We start from the raw sequence: 8787 nt of genomic DNA, 5'->3' as shown, positions 1-8787 counted from the left end.
ATGCTGAGGGGAAAGGGAGAGATTGCCAAGCTGGCTCAGGAATTCTGGGAGTTGAAGTCCACAAGTCATAAAAAAGCCAAGGTGGCCTACCCCTACTCTAGGCCACTTTATGACTCGTGGACTTCAACTCCCAGAATTCCCCAGCCAGCCATGCTGAGGGGAAAGGGAGAGATTTCCAAGCTGAGCCAAGCTGGCTCAGGAATTCTGGGAGTTGAAGTCCATGAGTCATAAAAGAGCCAAGGTTGCCTACCCCTGGCCTAGGCTGCTTTATGACTCGTGGACTTCAACTCCCAGAATTCCCCAGCCAGCCATGCTGAGGGGAAAGGGAGAGATTTCCAAGCTGAGCCAAGCTGGCTCAGGAATTCTGGGAGTTGAAGTCCATGAGTCATAAAAGAGCCAAGGTTGCCTACCCCTGTCTTATTGTCACGTTTGTTTTTTTTTTGTCTCTCGAGGGAATCTTCTCCCCCCCCACCGCCCTGTGCGTCCCCCATTACAGCTTATCCTCGACTTAACGGCCGCAATCGAGCCCCGCATTTCTGTCACTAAGTGAGATGTTTGTTAAAGGCATTTGACCCCATTGGACCAATTTTCTTGCCCCGTTTGTTAAGTGAAGCACTGCGGCTCTTAAGTTAGGAAGCCCGCTGGTTAAGTGAATCTTAAGGCTTCCCCCCTTTGGCTTGGCTTGTCCCACCTTTGCAAAAGGGGATCACGTCACCCCTGGAATGAATGAACTTTTATTGTCAAAGTACAACTATGTGTACATTGAGATTAGCTGAGCCTCCCTTCATGCTCCCACCCCACAACCCAAAGTGACAACAAACCTCCATCTTATTACACCATGTGAACAACACACAACACACCGGCCTCGCAAGTCAATTCTGCATAAAGTTTATAAAAATTATTTCCTGTTCAAAAGCCTAACAGCCCACGGAAAAAAGTTGTTTTTCAGCCTGTTGGTGTGGCTGGCTATACTATACTCCTATATCTCCTATCCAATGGTAGGAGAGTAAAGAGATACCGTCCAGGGTGTGAGTCATCCCTGAGAATTTTCCTCACTCTTCCAAGGCAACGAGCATACATACATACATACATATGAGTCGGTTGCCCAGCGTCTGAATTTTTGTCGCCGGACTGGTTGGGACGCGGCAATGGCCCTGTGAAAATCAGTCACCTAACTTTGTAACTTCGGTCACTAAGCAAGCTGCTGTACGTTGAGGACTATCTGCACACAGGCAAAGCAAAGCAAAGCAAAATAAAACGCGACCATCTAACGACATCCCCCAAATTATCGACTTTTCTTGCCCCCGTTGTTAAGTGAATCGCTGCAGTTCAAGTTAGCAACTTGGTTGTTAAAAGTGAATCTGGCTTCTCCATGGACTTTGTTGATCAGAAGGATACCAAAGATGATCCCGTGAGGCTGGGACGCTGCGGCCATTGTAAATACGAGTCAGTTGCCAAGGGTCCGAATTTTAATTACAACTAGTCCTCGACTTACAACAGTTCATTTAATGACCGTTCAAAGTTACAACAGCACTGAAAAAAGCGACTTGAAGACCATTTTTCACAGTTACAACCTTTCCAACGTCCCCATGGTCGTCATCTTGTGCCATATCCGTTATCGGGACGTTGGCGATCACGTTGGCGTCCCAATTCGTAGTTTTGAGTTTATCATGCTTCTAGCGGACCGGGAGATTCTTGGCACCCCTGCCCCATTTAAGGGGTGCCCGTACTCGGGGCCATTGTTAGGTTTTGCCGCCATTAATATGATTTTCCTGGGAAATATACAGTGTAGTAGTCTTCCCTTTGCTTTCTACACCGCCGTGCACAAACTGTTCAAGTGGCTGCCACCATACCGTGTGCTGATCTTCTGAAGCCATTCCAACCAATATGGTTTCCGCCTTCAGTCGAAACCGGGGAGACAGCTGCCACTCACCAGGCCTGTTGGTCCACGGGAGGTATTTGATTATCTCCAACCCATTACAGCATAATAGCCATAAGAGCCTTGGTGGAGCAGTGGGCTAATGCCTCCTTAAGTAACACCACCTGCCTGCAAATTAGTGCAGGTTCGCATCCCACCAGGCTCAAGGTTGACTCAGCCTTCCATCCTTCCGAGGTAGGTAAAATGAGGACCCAGATTGTTGGGGGCAATAAGCTGACTTTGTAAAAAATGCCGCTGGGGGGGGGCGAGAGCCCTAATAAGCAGGCATATACATAGAATGAAGGCTATTGCTAAGCACATTGGTTTGTGCTTAAATTGTAAGCCGCCCTGAGTCTTCGGATAAGGGCAGGATATAAATGGGATTAAATAAATATTTAAAATAAATAATCCGCCACCTGCTCTGTGGCGGTTCCAGGCTCCCCCTAAGAGTCCACATGATCAAAATTAATTGTTCTCTCTGTCAGAAAATTTCTCAGTTCTAGGTGGCTTGTCTCCGTTGCTTCTTGTCCTGCCTTCAGGCGCTTTGGAGAATAGCTTGACTCCCTCTTCTTTGGGGCAGCCCCTGAGACATTGGAACACTGCTATCCTGCCCCCCCCCTCGTCCTTCTCTTCATTAAACTAGACATACCCAATTCCAGCAACCGTTCCCTATATGCTTTAGCCTCCAGCCCCCTAATCATTGTTACTCTTCTCTGTACTCTTTCTAGAGTCTCGACATCTTTTTCACATCGTGGTGGCCAAAACTGGATGCAGTATTCCAGGTGTGGCCTTACCAAGGCGTTGTAAAGTGGTATTAGTACTTCAATTGATCTTGATTCTATCCCTCTGTTAATGCAGCCTAGCACTGTGTTGGCTTTTTTGGCAGCTGCAGCACACGGCTGGCTCATATTGAAGTGATTGTCTACTAGGACTCCGAGATCCCTCTCACAGTTGCTACTATTGAGCCAGGTACCACCTATACTATAGCTTTGCATTTGGTTTCTCCGGCCTAAATGTTGAGCCTTACTTTTTTCACCATTGAATTTCATTTTGTTAGATAGTGCCCAGAGTTCAAGTCTTAGTTGCCTTAATTCTTCCTGTACTTCAGATGGTCCTTGACTTGCAACCATTTGGTGTAACGACCATTTGAAGTTTGAATGGCACTAAAAGGGACTAACAAGTCTTCACATTTAATGACCGTTGCAGCATCCCTCAGCACTTGATCCAAATTTGAGCACTTGGCAACTGGCATGTATTGATGACACTTGCAGCAGCCCGGCATCATCCGATTTCCATTTGCAACCTCAGCTGGCTTCCAGCAAGCCAGTGGGTTTGTTTAATGACCACGGCATTCACTTAACTGCAGTGTTTCACTTAACAACCATGGCCAAAAAAGTCATAAAATCAATGGACCACTCACAATCGCAGCATTCTTAGCAATGGAAGTTCTGGTCCCAACTGTATATTTATAGACATACAGACCGGTTCCACGGAGAGAGGTTTTTCCGTAGCCTGGAGGGGCCTGGTTTCGTGTGCTGCCTGCATCGTGTGGATGGGGCTTTGCTTGTTTGCACGGACCCGGGTTTTGGCATGTCATGGCTGGTGCTGGTCCGCAGACTGGGGGTTGGGAACACCTGCCTTAACGTATGACATCTGGCCCAATTCCTTTAAGGCGGCTGTCTCCAAACCTGACAGCTTTTAAGACTTGTGGACTTCAACTCCCAGAATTCCTCAGCCAGCTAGTCTTAAAGCTGCCAAGTTTGAAGACCCCTGAGGAACTGTGGGAGTTGAAGTCCACAACTCTTAAAGCTGCCATGTTTGAAGACCCCTGAGGAATTCTGGGAGTTGAAGTCCACAACTCTTAAAGCTGCCAAGTTTGAAGACCCCTGAGGAATTCTGGGAGTTGAAGTCCACAACTCTTAAAGCTGCCAAGTTTGAAGACCCCAGTGGAACTGTGGGAATTGAAGTCACAAGTCTTAAAGCTGCCAAGTTTGAAGACCCCTGAGGAACTGTGGGAGTTGAAGTCCACAACTCTTAAAGCTGCCAAGTTTGAAGACCCCTGAGGAATTCTGGAAGTCCACAAGTCTTAAAGCTGCCAAGTTTATTTATTTATTTATTTATTTACTTATATTTATATACCGCCCTATTCCCTGAGGACTCAGGGCGGTTTACAGGGAATTAAAAATCCAAAATACACAAATTAAGAACCAAATTAAAAAATATTAAATTAACCCTGTAGTCAGTTAAAAAGAACCCCAAATTAAAAATTCCTCCTCAGTCTGGGCCCGAGAGCTCGAAGAGCCAGGTCTTCAGGCCCCGGCGGAATGATCGGAGGTCGGGGGCAGTCCTCAGCTCCACCGGCAGCTGGTTCCAGAGGGCAGGCGCTCCCACCGAGAAGGCCCTATCCCTGGGTGTCACCCGCCAGCAATCTCTCACCGGCGGAACCCTGAGCAGACCCTCCCTGTGGGAGCGCACTGGGCGAAGGGCGTTTGATGCCGGCAGCAGGTGTTCCCTCAAATAACCCGGACCCAGGCCATGTAGGGCTTTATAGGTGATAACCAGCACCTTGAATTTCACCCGGAGGGCAACCGGAAGCCAATGCAGCTCGCGGAGTAGAGGTGTTACATGGGAGTATCGGGAAACCCCCATTACAACTCGCGCGGCCGCATTCTGCACCAGTTGAAGCCTCCGAGTGGTCTTCAAGGGCAGCCCCATGTAGAGAGCGTTACAGTAGTCCAAACGGGAGGTCACAAGCGCATGAGTGACTGTGCGTAGGGCGTCTTGGTCCAGATAGGGTCGCAACTGGCGCACCAGGCGAACCTGTGCAAAAGCCCCCCTGGTCACGGCTCCTATGTGATCTTCAAAATTGAGCCGTGAGTCCAGGAGGACGCCCAAGTTGCGAGCCCTATCAACGGGGGGTAACACCTCACCCCCCATCATTAGGGGTGGAATAACATGGTTAACCCGAGACGCCGATATGCACAGCCACTCAGTCTTGGCGGGATTGAGACGAAGCCTGTTTCTCCCCATCCAGACCTGAACCGCCTCCAGGCACCGGGACATCACGGAGAGGGCATCACTGGGTTGGTTCGGGGTGGAAAGAAAAAGTTGGGTATCATCAGCATACTGGTGATACCCCACCCCAAAACCACGAATGATCTCGCCCAGCGGCTTCATGTAGATGTTGAACAGAAGAGGTGAGAGAACCGACCCCTGAGGAACTCCACAGATGAGAGACCTCGGGGCGGATCTCTGCCCTCCTGTCAACACCGACTGCGAGCGGCCCCGGAGGTAGGAGGAGAACCACCGTAGAACGGTGCCTCCCACTCCCAACCCCCTGAGACGCCGCAGCAGGATACCATGGTCGATGGTATCAAAAGCCGCTGAGAGATCTAATAGGACCAGGACAGAGGAGCAACCCCTGTCCCTAGCCCTCCAGAGATCATTCACCAGTGTGACCAATGCCGTCTCCGTGCTGTGTCCGGGCCTGAAGCCCGATTGGTACGGGTCCAGATAATCAGTTTCCTCCAGGAACAGAGGGAGCTGATGCGCCACCACACTCTCAACAACCTTCGCCAGAAAGCGAAGGTTGGAGACTGGACGATAGTTGTTTAAAACAGCCGGGTCCAAAGCAGGCTTCTTGAGGAGGGGTCTCACCACCGCCTCCTTCAGGGCGGCAGGGAAGACACCCTCCTTCAAAGAAGCAGTTATTACTGCATGGAACCAGCCTCGTGTTCCCTCCCGAGCTGCATAAGCTAGCCAGGAGGGGCACGGATCCAACAAACAGGTGGTGGAGCTCAGTCTCCCCATGATCCTGTCCACATCATCAGGGGAAACAGGGTCGAACTCAGTCCAGATAACATGCTCAAGACCGCCTGATTCCTCCACATCAGACTCTGCCCAGTCAGAGTCCAGGCCGGTCCGGATCCGAGCGATTTTGTCCGCCAGATGATGACTAAACTCCTCGGCTCGTTTGAAGACTCCTGAGGAATTCTGGGAGTTGAAGTCCACAAGTCTTAAAGCTGCCAAGTTTGAAGACCCCTGAGGAATTCTGGGAGTTGAAGTCCACAACTCTTAAAGCTGCCAAGTTTGGAGACCCCTGAGGAATTGTGGGAGTTGAAGTCCACAACTCTTAAAGCTGCCAAGTTTGAAGACCCCTGAGGAATTGTGGGAGTTGAAGTCCACAAGTCTTAAAGCTGCCAAGTTTGAAGACCCCTGAGGAATTGTGGGAGTTGAAGTCCACAACTCTTAAAGCTGCCAAGTTTGAAGACCCCTGAGGAATTCTGGGAGCTGAAGTCCACAAGTCTTAAACCTGCCAAGAGGTGTGGAAATTGCAAAGCAATTTGGAATTTGGGACAATCTTACCCACAGCATGAACAAGAGAGAGCAATTGCTCTAGCTGAAAAAGCATGAAAAAACTTTTCCTCAGTTCCTCGTACTTCTTTATTTATTTATTTATTTTATTATATTTATATATATATATATATATTATATACACACAAACAAAAAAAGATTGATCAATGTACAGTCTACCAAACCTCTCCCCGTCCACTCCCAAAACTATGGATCCAGAAAGGAAAGGGGCTATAATTTCATTGGCATTTCTCAACCAACTCTAAACCCTGATTATCTGCCAAAATCCTTCATTTTTGCTACAGACTTTTACATACAAATATATACCTCACCTTGGTGAAGAGTCTCATTTGTCCAAGATTTTTGATGTGTCTTTTTAATGCATGGGAAAAATGGCAAAGGGGCACCAGTGAGTGTATAAACTACATTTCCCAATGTCCTTCCTATCTGCAGTCATGTTATCTAGGATACCATAACCAATTGTGGGCCACCTGTGCTGTTTTAATGGCTTTTTTCCTAAATTTAAAACATTACACTGTTGTTGTTTTTTTCTTTTACAATGCAGGGACATTGGTGTATTTCTATTATCCCTTCATTTATTTATATGCCTCCAAAATCGTGCAAGTCAAATTCTGAGTTATATTTATCTGTTTCATATACTTGCTTCGTGTTTGAAGAGGTCGGCAACTATGTAAGTTACAAGTTGTTTTATATTAGGAAAATCTAAACAAATTTAAATAACACAACCAAACTCCTGCTCTAAGGGACTTCAGGAAGGATTAATTAAGAGCTACTTGAACCATAAATCAAGGCTATAAGGAAGCTAATGCAGGAAGTTTTAGAATGAGGAATTAAACTAAAACAAAAAAGAAAATAGGAGAATTTAGCTGACCTGTCCTGATCTTCACAAAACAGGAAATTAAAACTCTGTTTTGTAAAAAAAAAAAAAAGACAAGCAGACAAAAGATTTTAAGTGATTTGAGATTAAATCCTTTTTTCCTTTAGGCAGTTGTTACTTTGACTTTCTTTAATCAAACTCTTCTGAAATTCTTATCTCGGTCTTCCTTTAGTTTAGTGGGTAAACGGAGAAGTATAAGCGTACATGTTTTATATCAGGGGTCTTCAAACTTGGCCCTTTTATGACTTGTGGACTTCAACTCCCAGAATTCCTCAGCCAGGCATGCTGGCTGAGGAATTCTGGGAGTTGAAGTCCACAAGTCATAAAAGGGCCAAGTTTGAAGACCCCTGTTTTATATCTTTGGGAATGAGCAGTGCTTTTTTTGTAAAAGAAAAAGGTGCCGGGACTGACACATGTCATACAACCCGCCTTGCCTATCCTACAAAGTTCCATCCAAAAAAAGGTGCTGGAACTCCGTTCTGAGCGTTCTATGACAAAAAAAGCCCTGGGAATGAGCATTTGCTTTACTAATCCATCCATCCAACCAGCATTGATGTTAGGTTTTTATTAGGGAAATGTTACACTTCGGGATTGTTTTCATCTAACGCTATCAATTTTCATTCTTACCACTTCCAAGTTCTGGTTAAGGCTTGAATGTCAAATCAAGAGGGGCTAAGTGGTCACTGCCTTCTCAGCCGAGAAGAGGAGGGGGAATCAAAGAACATGACTCCTTGTTCCCAGAAAGAAATCTTCAGGCAAGTGGAGGAGGTGGTAATTAAGAGGGAAAGTGATCGAAGAAGTTAATTTTTTTTGTGTAGTCCTTGCGGATTTTACTCCGTTGAGCTCAAATGGACTCCAGAAGATGGTAGAGGACAGGAAGGCCTGGAGGAAGGTTGTCTGTGGGGTTGCGATGGGTCGGGCACGACTTTGCAACTAACAACAAATAAGGGGTGGTGCTAGATAGAGGGCGTATCTATGGGAGTGAGTATGGATATGGTTTCCTACAAGGAATTACTTAGATTGCAAGGGAATGATTGGCAACTTAAATCATTAGAGGAGTTAAGACAAGAAAACATAAGTTACTCTTGGTTTCAATATACCCAATTGAAAGGTAGGTGGAAGTTAGATCAAAAGGTTGGCATCACAATTACAGATCAAAATTTAGTAAAACAAATTAGAGTTTTAAATTGTGCACATATAAAGAGGATATATAATGCTTTAATTGAATTGGATTCGGAAACGGAACTGGTTAAAGACTGTATGATAAAGTGGGCACAAAATATTCAGGAACCAATTTCGTTGGACACTTGGGAGATAATTTGGGTCAGAAATGTTAAATTTACTCAGGCTCAAAACTTAAGAGAAAATTTTTATAAAATGTTTTATAGATGGCATCTGGATCCCAAGAAGTTGTCCAACATGTATCCTAATTTACAGTCTAAATGTTGGAGATGTGGTAGTTTAGAAGCTACCTATTTTCACATGTGGTGGACTTGTAGAAATATAAAAGCTTTTTGGCTCAAAATTTGGTGGAACATTCAAAAGATTTTTAAGAGAAAGATAAAGTTTTCTCCGCAATTGTTTTTATTGGGTATTGTTGTAGATTGTGATGTTAAAG

The 8787-nt window shown here is 45.9% G+C and overlaps 1 protein-coding gene across 1 annotated transcript in view; it reads left to right on the top strand.

The window, feature by feature from the left end:
* Positions 1 to 8787, top strand: part of LOC310636470 (uncharacterized protein) — a 356270-nt gene that overhangs the window by 187907 nt on the left and 159576 nt on the right. The gene's annotated exons all lie outside the window — the stretch shown is intronic.

The sequence above is a fragment of the Vipera ursinii genome (genome assembly GCF_947247035.1).
Source record: "Vipera ursinii genome assembly, chromosome: 2".
Taxonomy (NCBI): Eukaryota; Metazoa; Chordata; class Lepidosauria; order Squamata; family Viperidae; genus Vipera; species Vipera ursinii.
The sequence above is the reverse complement of the archived record's forward strand: the minus strand, read 5'-3'. Positions and strand labels throughout refer to the sequence as shown.